At 39.6% G+C, this 12,261-nt stretch overlaps 1 protein-coding gene across 1 annotated transcript in view; it reads left to right on the forward strand.

Moving 5' to 3' along the window:
- The window catches only part of LOC126476396 (ATP-binding cassette sub-family D member 3), a 100,386-nt gene that overhangs the window by 22,284 nt on the left and 65,841 nt on the right, over window positions 1-12,261 (forward strand). The window lies entirely within an intron of this gene.

Raw genomic sequence — 12,261 nt, forward strand, 5'->3', positions numbered from 1 at the left:
TGACAACAGAAGCACTCTCCTGATTATCCCAGGTCAGTCTGATGATTCAACCATTTGTGCTGCTATTCATAATCATCATTCCACGTGGTGTTTTCCAACAGGATAACACTCACCCACATACAGCTGTTGTGACCCAGCATGCTCTACAGTGTGTCGACATGTTACCTTGGCCTGCTAAGTCATGATATGTCTCCAATCTAGCACATATGGGACAAGGGAAACTACAGCCTTAACTTTTCCCGAGGGCATGCAGCTTTACTGTATGGTTAAATGATGATGGCGTCCTCTTGGGTAAAATATTCCGGAGGTAAAATAGTCCCCCATTCGGATCTCCGGGCGGGGACTACTCAGGAGGACGTTGTTATCAGGAGAAAGAAAACGCGTTCTACGGATCGGAGCTTGGAATGTCAGATCCCTTAATCGGGCTGGTAGGTTAGAAAATTTAAAAAGGGAAATGGATAGGTTAAAGTTAGATATAGTGGGAATTAGTGAAGTTCGGTGGCAGGAGGAACAAGACTTTTGGTCAGGTGAATACAAGGTTATAAATACAACTTCAAATAGGGGTAATGCAGGAGTAGGTTTAATAATGAATAAAAAAATAGGAGTATGGTTAAGCTACTACAAACAGCATAGTGAACGCATTATTGTGGCCAAGATAGACACGAAGCCCATGCCTACTACAGTAGTAAAAGTTTATATGCCAACTAGCTCTGCAGATGATGAAGAAATTGATGAAATGTATGATGAGATAAAAGAAATTATTCAGGTAGCCAAGGGAGACAAAAATTTAATAGTCATGGGTGACTGGAATTCGAGAGTAGGAAAAGGGAGAGAAGGAAACATAATGGGTGAAAATGGATTGGGGGAGAGACATGAAAGAGGAAGCCGCCTTGTAGAATTTTGCACAGAGTATAACTTAATCATAGCTAACACTAGGTTCAAGAATCATAAAAGAAGGTTGTAACCCTGGAAGAATCCTGGAGATACTAGAAGGTATCAGATAGATTATATAATGGTAAGACAGAGATTTAGGAACCAGGTTTTAAATGGTAACACATTTCCAGGGGCAGATGTGGACTCTGACCACAATCTATTGGTTATGAACTGTAGATTAAAACTGAAGAAACTGCAAAAAGGAGGGAAATTAAGGAGATGGGACCTAAATAAACTGAAAGAACCAGAGGTTGTACAGAGTTTCGTGGAGAGTGTAAGGGAACAATTGACAGGAATTGGGGAAAGAAATACAGTAGAAGAAGAATGGGTAGCTCTGAGGGGTGAAATAGTGAAGGCAGCAGAGGATCAAGTAGGTAAAAAGACAAGGGCTAGTAGAAATCCTTGGGTAACAGAAGAAATATTGAATTTAATTGATGAAAGGAGAAAATATAAAAACACAGTAAATGAAGCAGGCAAAAGGGAATACATAGGTATCAAAATTGAGATCAAGAGGAAGTGCAAAATGGCTAAGCAGCCATGGCTAGAGGACAAATGTAAGGATATAGAGGCTTATCTCACTAGGGGTAAGATAGATACAGCCTACAGGAAAATTAAAGAGACCTTTGGAGAAAAGAGATCCACTTGTATGAATATCAAGAGCTCAGATGGAAACCCAGTTCTAAGCAAAGAAGGGAAAGCAGAAAGGTGGAATGAGTATATAGAGGGTCTATACAAGTGCGATGTACTTGAGGACAATATTATGGAAATGGAAGAGGATGTAGATGAAGATGAAATGGGACATATGATGCTGTGTGAAGAGTTTGACAGAGCACTGAAATACCTGAGTCGAAACAAGGCCCCCGGAGTAGACAACATTCCATTAGAACTACTGACAGCCTTGGGAGAGGTAGTCCTGACAAAACTCTACCATCTGGTGAGCAAGATGTATGAGACAGGCGAAATACCCTCAGACTTCAAGAAGAATACAATAATTCCAATCCCAAAGAAAGCAGGTGTTGACAGATGTGAAAATTACCGAACTATCAGTTTAATAAGTCACAGCGGCAAAATACTAACGCATATTCTCTACAGACGAATGGAAAAACTTGTCGAAGCCGACCTCGGCGAAGATCAGTTCGGATTCCGTAGAAATGTTGGAACACGTGAGGCAATACTGACCTTACGACTTATCTTAGAAAATAGATTAAGGAAAGGCAAACCTACATTTCTAGCATTTGTAGACTTAGAGAAAGCTTTTGACAATGTTGACTGGAATACTCTCTTTCAAATTCTGAAGGTGGCAGCGGTAAAATATAGGGAGCGAAAGGCTATTTACAATTTGTACAGAAACCAGATAGCAGTTATAAGAGTCTAGGGGCATGAAAGGGAAGCAGCGGTTGGGAAGGGAATGAGGCAGGGTTGTAGCCTCTCCCCAATGTTATTCAATCTGTGTATTGAGCAAGCATTAAAGGAAACAAAAGAAAAATTCGGAGTAGGTATTAAAATCCAGGAAGAAGAAATAAAAACTTTGAGGTTCGCTGATGACATTGTAATTCTGTCAGAGACACCAAAGGACTTGGAAGAGCAGTTGAACGGAATGGACAGTGTCTTGAAAGGAGGGTATAAGATGAACATCAACAAAAGCAAAATGAGGATAATGGAATGTAGTTGGATTAAGTTGGGTGATGCTGAGGGAATTAGATTAGGAAATGAGACGCTTAAAGTAGTAAAGGAGTTTTGCTATTTGGGAAGCAAAATAACTGATGATGGTCGAAGTAGAGAGGATATAAAATGTAGACTGGCAATGGCAAGGAAAGCGTTTCTGAAGAAGAGAAATTTGTTAACATCGAGTATAGATTTAAGTGTCAGGAAGTCATTCCTGAAAGTATTTGTATGGCATGTAGCCATGTATGGAAGTGAAACATGGACAATAAATAGTTTGGACAAGAAGAGAATAGAAGCTTTCGAAATGTGGTGCTACAGAAGAATGCTGAAGATTAGATGGGTAGATCACATAACTAATGAGGAGGTATTGAATAGAATTGGGGAGAAGAGGAGTTTGTGGCACAACTTGACAAGAAGGGACTGGTTGGTAGGACATGTTCTGAGGCATCAAGGGATCACAAATTTAGCATTGGAGGGCAGCGTGGAGGGTAAAAATCGTAGAGGGAGACCAAGAGATGAATACACTAAGCAGATTCAGAAGGGTGTAGGTTGCAGTAAGTACTGGGAGATGAAAGAGCTTGCACAGGATAGAGTAACATGGAGAGCTGCATCAAACCAGTCTCAGGACTGAAGACAACAACAATGGCATCATCCACAGCCAGCATTAACTGTTCCTGTATTGACATATCAAGTGCATCAGGCATGAAACTCCATCCCACGAACTGACATCGGGCATCTGTACAACACATAGCATGCACATCTGCATGCTCGCATTCAACATTCCGGTAGTTACACTGGGTTATTAACATACCAGCATTTCACATTTGCAATGGATTATCTTACACTTAAATTAACCTGTGTTCCTGCAGTGTTAATCATTTAAATATGTTACCTAGACAAATGTATTGCCGAAATTTCATTACTGTGCACTAATTATTTTTTGGTGTTGTTGGTGGATCCTCACATTCTGCTCATGTTGTCACGTACTATTCACCATGATGAGCATCAGGTGTAACCACTCCCATTGAAGCTTCGTGATCATCAAGCGAGCCTCCAGTTTTCTTGGATGAGAAGCCCCCATCGTCGATCTGTCTCATGACTGAAGTATGTCTTCATGTGGAGGACATGGACAACATCTCAATGCCTATAATAAGTGATAAAGGGTAAGATAGGGCCCAAAATAGTGCTTTAGTAACTTTTCCAGTTACCACACTTATTATCTCACAGTTGTAAAAGTCCATACCAAGTCTTCATTGGCCAGAGCTTAGTGTTGCAATACTCTGTACTTCTCTTGGACGCCTAAGGACTGCATGCGAGCCTGCTGTTGACTCTCATCTTTGTTCCTTGAGATGGGCTGTTTCACGTAGTTATCCTGAGTGTCATCCAGTTGAAATGGAAATAGTGTATAAATTGTTGTTTCATCCTCACAATTTTGTAGTAGATAAAAATTGTAAAACCTGTAGTCTCTTGCTTTGTATTGCAGTAGCATTATGCAACATGAGCATATCTACAAATGTCTTATTGAAGCATCCTATGAGGCTATTTGTGTGCAGAGCTCATATGGAAGTTATCATCCTGTGGGTGACATTGCAGTGTGAATTACCTCTACTTCTAATTTTGACTGTGCTTCAAAACTGTCTTCTGCAAAGGACCTTGCAAGTTCTGGAGCTTCAGCTATCACCACAGCTTCGGTTCCAACATAGCAGGTGACGTAGTCAGTGCAGACTGTTATCCACTGATTACCATTTGTAGGCTTTGGAAATCTCCTCAAGAGCTAGACACCAGCCTGGTGCAATGGTGCTGCTCCAGGGGGAATTTGTGTTTGGTGCTTGGGAGGTAATTGGGGCACTTTCTTCAGTCAGTGAAATTCCTGACAATGGATCACACAGAGTGTATGGTCTGACAGGAAACTAGGCCACTGACACTGCTGCCAAGGCTGCAGTCCTCATACCTCAGCCTGCTAGTTTTACATTCCCTCTGATGATCTCCGTGTAGCTGTTTGTCAGCAGGTGGTGTCACTTTGGCATCACCACTAGCCCTCCCTTCATGAGAACAAACTCGAGTTATTGAGCCTCTCTGATGCTTGGATGACCTCCTCTCAGCCCTGTCGCTATGAGGAGAATATCTTAGCTAGGCTGCGTATCAGGCACTGTGTTTTTGCCATTGCCATTTGTTAAGTGCTGCTCACCCACCACTTTGTGCTCATTGTGCCCAACCTTTGACGGTCCGCCCTTTTTTTTAACCACTTGCATTCTCATTTGTGTTTGCCATCTGAGTTATCAGCCAATTTAGTGAATGACGTGCGGGCAGTTGACTGCATTTTACCTTTTATCTGTCACAGCAGTATGGCAAAGGCCATTTAATTTTTAGTTCAGGACCTCCATTTCTCTATGGCGTATTTTATAGACCTTTCTCCACGTCCCTGTTTTTAGCTGTCTCTTGATGTTCTGCTGTTCCGACATGGGCACATATGATCCTAGTTGTTTTTGTGCCCTACAACAAAACAAAACAAGACAAAAATATGTCATCTAACAGATCAGTAGAGGTTCGTCTGGTGATACCTGGGTGTTGCTCTGTGTAGTGTTTGTGGATCCCAGCTGATCTGAGGTTGGATGTTCATGGAAATACTTCAGGATAGCTGCCTGTAAATGAGCTGGGATGATGAGCAACTATTTCCACTGCATTGGACCATAGTTCCTCTTATTCAGTGTTCCATTTACTAATTGGAATTCTTTTGGTTAGTTCTTCCTTTTTCAAGGATTCTATAGAGTTTTATGCAGTATTGGATTTCTCAGTCTTCAGCACGTGATGAAGCAAGCTGAGGCCTCTTTACTTCCTCTCCTGTTTTGCCATCTGCATCCTTAAATTAATTAATTTATTTTTTACTAATTACAATTAACATACATTAGTATAATCTACATTTTCATAAAAGTGAAAGGTTGGTCCTCTGTCTTAAGAAATATAGCACCAGATCTAATTTTGTGCTTAGCTTTGTGTCTGTAATTAATTTCCTGATTTATTTTGACTATTCCTAGTTAATATCTTTTGTCATATGGTGAAACCAGTAATTGTTTCATGACTTAAATTCTGTAGTTGCCTTACAAACAAATATGAATTCTGTAATAATTATAAATATTTGGAAGAAGAACTATTAGGATTCTTAAAGTATTTATTTGGCTCTATTCGAAAACATATAGCAAAGCCAGCCCTTAATTAATTCCAAAATAATTATCAGATTTCTCAAAAGCATTGTTTGCATAACTATATCTGTTAATTTCATTATTTAAACAAATAATTCAGCCTAACCTTTATGGTAGAAGATAATGTTAAAAAGAACCAATTTTTCAATGTATTCAGTTAATTGAATGAGTTATGTGTTAATTGTAATTTCTGTAACTTAAACATCAAACCAAGTATAGTTTCAGTACCTATTATTGTGAGGATATATAAAGGCCCGATTTTTGGTCCCAAGGCAGTCAGTCCACAGCTGATTTTCATATGGGAAGTCTGTATCAGTTAGAGTAATACGTCAACTGAACAGTGGAATTAGTGTAACACAAATAGGTCGTGTGTTAATACAATGACAGCGTCTGTTCAATTTTTTTGAGAAAGTGTCACACATACAGTATTATTCTGGAAGAGATGTGAACTGTGTGGTTAGGTTTTTACTGCTCGTCGATATTCAACAGCAAAGTATTGTAGCAGTATGCTGATGTTTGCCTGCAGTCTATTAATGAGACTTATCAACAAATTACCTATAGTGAACTGGTCATATAACTGTGTAATATTGGGTGGTTGTGAACAGTGAAAATAAAGAACTGAAACATAACTGAGTTACTGTTGGCTATGTCATTTACAGTACTAAGTGTGGAACTTCCACACCCCATTTTTCAGCAATTATAACAATACAGTATGTCAACACAAAGGACTATCAACAAATAAACAAATTAGGTGAATGTCACAAGGAACAGTATCATTTAATTCAGTAATGACAGAGATTTCCTCCACACTGCTGTGTTCTGCTAAAGGATTCCTTGAAAGGCAGTCAGTGCTCTTCTGTTTGTGTCTGTTTTTTATATCATTGTGATATTGTATTCCTGGAGCCTCAGTGCCCATCTCACCATTCGAACCAAAGTGTTTTTCAGGCTAGTCAGCCAGCAAAGAGAATTGTTGTATATCACAATGGAGAGTGGTTTGCCAAATAAAGAAGGCCAGAACTTGTTTATGCCTTAGGCAACTACAAGGCATTCTTTCTTGGGTGTGGAGTAGTCCATCTCTGACTTGGAGATTATTCTGGACATACAAGCTATTGCTTTCTCAGCCCTGCCTGGGATAAGTGCCCTAGAACTGCAACTGTCTTGTAACTGCTAGCATCAGTCTGCTGTCACAGCCTTTTCACAGTAGAAAGTTAGGACTGAAGATGATTAGAGTGCCTCCTTAAGAGAAGGAAGGATCTTTCTTGCATCTTGTACCAGAACATTTGGCATCTCCCTGCAATAGTTTTTGCAAGGAATCTGCTTTGGTACAGAGGCCCTTTATGACTCACCGGTAAGACGAGCACAATCTGAGAAAGCTTCTCACGTCACTAATCTGCCGGTGCATTGGAAAATTTGTAACTGTCCTTGGTTTTTCTCTGGATCATGACAGTCATCACCATTAACTAGTTGCCTCAAGATTTTTATTTCTTGGTTGACAAAAAGGCACTTTTACAGATTCAGGTGAATGCCTTTGGTCTGAATATAATTCAACATAGTTTTCAGGCAACTTAGATGTTCTACAAATTTCTTAAAAATAAAAAAATAAGTGTCATCCAGATAGCAGAGACATGTCGTCCATTTAAGGTAACAAAGCTGTTTGTCCATCATACTTTTGAAGATGGTTGGAACATCGCACAGTCAAGAGAGCAAAACTTTAATCTCATAGAGGCCAGCAGAAGTTATGCAGGCAATGTTTTTCCAGTCGACCTGGTCAGTGTTGATTTGTCAGTAACTGTCCATACTTGAGAAACACTTTGGCGACATCTTTTTTGTGATTTTGTTTAGTAATCAGTAGTCTACACAGTAACACCATCTGCCATCCTCCTGCACAAGGACCACAGGAGAGGACAGAGTTTAATGACATTCTCTTGCAAAATCTTTTCTACTTCCTCCCAAATTATTCATCATTCAGCTAGTGACACGGTGTAAGAGTCCTGGCTAAATCATGAATTATCCCCAGTGTTGATACAGTGTTTTGCACTCAGCTGCTTGTGGTCTGTCTTTCCTGTGCTTCAAGTTTGAAAGCATCCAAAAATTGGCGCAATATTTCTAACACTCACTGATGTTGCTCAGTCTGACAATATTCTATTGACAGTTCAGTAGTAGCTTCCTTCACTGTATTATCCATAATGCTAACAGAGCACAACTCTTCATCGATGGCAGTGAGCGGCCCATCTTGGATTAGCTCCGCTACTCATACACATATGTGAGGTGTGATAAAAGAAAAAAGATGGGAATTTTTTAATTTTGCAGTCTTTGTAAATTCAGTTTTCAAAATTTTCTTTATCTTGTTGATAAATTTCTTCCTGATGTATGTTTGCATCTTCAGCTGTTTGATATTTAATTTACAGTTGACAGAAAAGTTTGTATATATTTTCGAGTGCATGGCACATTTTCACTTTCAAAAAGGGTGCATAAAACATTTTGCTTCAAAAATGGAATGAAGTGCAGCACCGCATTAGATATGTTGAAAGTGGCTTTTCTTGAATCCACTAAAAGTAAAAGAGTTTACGAGTGGTACAAACATTTCAAAGAGGGTCGAGAAGACGTTTAAGGCGACCACTGCCCTGGATGCCATAGCACATTAATTACTGATGACAATGTGCAAGAAGTAAAGAAAATGGTTCTGGAATATCACCAAATCACTAAAAGAGAGGTTGTTGATGATATCAGTATATCTTTTGGCTCATACCAAGCAATATTTTTGGATGTTTTGGGCATGAAACATGTAGCAGCAAACGATGTCACATAGGCATTGCTCAGGAATTGCTGAGTAAAGTCGACAATGATCCAGAAATAAAAGGTGTTGAAACGTTGGACTACAGGTATGACATCAAAACCAAGGCCCAGCTGTCCAAATGGAAACTGCCTGAATAGCCAAAGCCAAAGAAAATTTGACAAGTTTGATCACATATGAAGATTTTTCTCACTGTTTTCTTAGATTACAATGGGATAGTGCATCATGAGTTCCTGCCTTTTGGTCGTAAGTTCAATAAAGAGTAGTACTGGGAAGTTCTGTGTTATTTGTGTGAAGCAGTTAATTGTAATTTCTGTAAAGTAAACTTAGAACAGTGCGTAGTTTCAGTACCTATTATTGTGAGGATATATAAGGGCCCAGTTTCTGGACACGAGACAGTCAGTCCACGGCAGTGTTTCAGATGAGGAACCTGTGTAGGTTATAACGACGGTAACACATCAACTTAACAGTGAAATAAGTGTGACACCAAACTGTGCATCTGTCAGCTACATCATTTAAAGTAGTCTGTGTTTGACTTCCACACCCCATTTTTCAGCCAGTACGTCGACACCGAGGACAATCGACAAAGAAATAAAAGAAGGCAAGTACGTTGACACCGAGGACAATCGACAAAGAAATAAAAGAAGGCAAATGTCGTCACACCCTTAGTACCGGTAGTCGTTTCAATTGCTGTTTCACTCACAAATAGAGTGAGGGCATAGTTACTTCCTATACAACTCCAAAGAAGCTCTAATTTCTCTTATCTTGTCTATGCAGTCCACAAACAAAGTGTATGTTGGTGGTGGTAGAATCGTTTTGCAGCCATCTGCAAATACTAGTTCTGTAAATTTTCTCAGTAGAATTTCACAAAAAGAATGTTGTTTCCCTCCAGAGATTCCCATTTGTGTTCATGACACTTCTTTGGAACACTTACCTTTGATCAGATCTATCAGTAAAAAAAATTAAGCAGCACGCCTCTGAATTACTTTGATGTCTTTCACCTGCCGGGGATCCCAAGCACTCAAGCAGTGCTCAAGAATTGGCCGCACTGGCATTCTGTACACAGTCTTCTTTACAGGAAGTATTTCGCCGAAGTGTAACTCACCTTTAAACAGAAGTTCCCCAGGAAAAAGATTAGTCATCCCTGCACAGCACAGTATCGATAACTGCGTGAGGAAAGGAATTCCCTTTGGTTTTCTTACATAGGCAAGAACCATCAACGGAATGTAGTCAGACTTCAAAAGAGAGTTGATGAGTTGATTCATAAATTAAAAAAGCAATTGTGGCCTGCACAAAATCAGGTAGGTTCACAAAAGTGCTATATGAAGAATTTCCCATATGTGATATAAGGAAAATTTCTTTACATTTTACATATGTGAGGAGGACAGACTAATCAGAGACTTTAAGATAAAATATTTGTAGATGAAACAAAAGCATGCACCTTCAGGTCTAAAAATTCTCTCACCCAAATGTGTTCCACTTTGCCTTCCCTGTGATGATTATTTTTACAGGTAGTTAAAATTTTGATGAAAAAAGAAAATAAAAATTCCTAGAGACTAATAAAGAAATAGCTTTGAGGGCAGATTCCATGAAAAACATTCTTTAGTTCTGATTCAATTTTTGCACCTGTTTTCACAGGAATGATCAAATACCCATGGTCTGCATCAAACTTGATCAAATAAACAGCAGTCTTTTAGGATTAAAAAAAAAACTGTTTTCCAGTACCAATTCTGAAAAACCTGTGTGTTGCAAGGCACTAGATTTCATTAAATGTGCATAATGCTCTATGAAATTGTGTTTCAGTTACTTCTACAACAAATACATCCGGAATTCTGTTCTAGCATGGCAATTGATGTTAATGATACAAAACAAGAGGTTTCTGCAATTTGAAGAAAGTGGACTGTAATGATTGATTTAATGACTATCTTTGAATGAATTTGCATGGCATACACTATTTAATGATATTCTATGTGGTAAAATTTTTAAAAAATACAAGTACACAGGCAGGATTGGAACTTGTCCTGTCGGCATACTGGTGTCAACCTTACCCACTGCACTACACTCGGTTGGTCAAGATATTATTAACATTATGGGTATATGAGACATGAATAAAACTTTCTTGGAAACAGGGTGCTACACATGAAACGCTGCTAGCCAGGCACACAGGGCAGGTCCCTCTACAACAGTGGTTCCCAACCTTTCTTAGACACTGCTGTCTGTTGGACCCTCCCCCCCCCCCCCCCCCCCCCCCCTCCCCCCCCCCCCCCACACACATATATGCACATGCACACATATGCACATGCGTGCCGCGCGCACGCCCACACACACACACACACACACACACACACACACACACACACACACACACAGAGTCACCAATCTTAGCAACTAAATAAATTACAGAATGAAAGACTTTTCTTGGAACAGTTTTATTTTTAAAGCGATAAAAGAACATGAACCGTGGACCTTGCCATTAGGGGGGAGGCTTGCATGCCTCAGCAATACAGAGAGCCGTATTTTAGGTGCAACCACAACAGAAGGGTATCTTTTGAGAGGCCAGACAAACATGTGGTTCCTGTATGATTGAATGATCTGGTCTTGCAACATCAACCAAAAAAGCCTTGCTGTGCTTTTACTGCAAATGGCCAAAAGCAAGGTGAAATTACAGCTGTAATTTTTCCCAAGGGAGTGCAGCTCTACTATATGATGATGGCATTCTCTTGGGTAAAATATTCTGGCGGTAAAATAATCCCCCATTTGGATCTCCGGGCGGGGCCTACTCAGGAGGATGTCATTATCAGGAGAGCCAAAGCTGGCATTCTACAAATCGTAGCATGGAAAGTCAGATCCCTTAATCAGGCATGTATGTTAGAAAATTTAAAAAGTTAGATGTAGTGGGAATTAGTGGAGTTCGGTGCCAGGAGGAACTGGACTTCTGGTCAAGTGAAACTTTTATAAACAAATAGAGGTAATGCAGGAGTAGGGTTAATAATGAATAAAACAATAGGAATGCGGATAAGCTACTATGAACAACATAGTGAATGCATTATTCTAGCCAAGGTAGACACGAGGGCCACACCCACAACAGTAGTAAAAGTTTATATGCCAATTAGCCCCCTAGCTCTGCAGATGAGGTCGATATTGGAAAAATGTATAATGAGATAAAAGAAATTATTTGGGTAGTTAAGGGAGACAAAGATTTAAGTCATGGGGACTGGAATACGATAGTAGAAAAATGTAGAGAAGGAAAAATAGTAGGTTAATATGGATTTAGGGAAAGGAATGAAAGAGGAAGCCACCTGGTAGAATTTTGCACAGAGCATAACTTAATCATAGCTAACACTTGGTTTAAGAATCACGAAAGAAGGTTGTATATGTGGAAGAGACCTGGACACAGCGGAAGGTTTCAGGTTGATTGTATAATGGTAAGACATAGATTTTGGAACCAGGTTTTGAATTGTAAGACATTTCCAGGGGCAGATGTGGACTCTGACCACAATTAATTGGTTATGAATTGCAGATTCAAACTGAATAAACTGCAAAAAGGCAGATTCTTAAGGAGAAGTGTGACCTGGACAAACTAAAAGAACCGGAGGTTGTAGAGAGTTTCAGAGGGAGCATTAGGGAACAATAGACAAAGACAGGGGAATGGAATACAGTAGAAGAAGA

This window comes from Schistocerca serialis, chromosome 1 (assembly GCF_023864345.2).
Source record: "Schistocerca serialis cubense isolate TAMUIC-IGC-003099 chromosome 1, iqSchSeri2.2, whole genome shotgun sequence".
Classification (NCBI taxonomy): Eukaryota; Metazoa; Arthropoda; class Insecta; order Orthoptera; family Acrididae; genus Schistocerca; species Schistocerca serialis.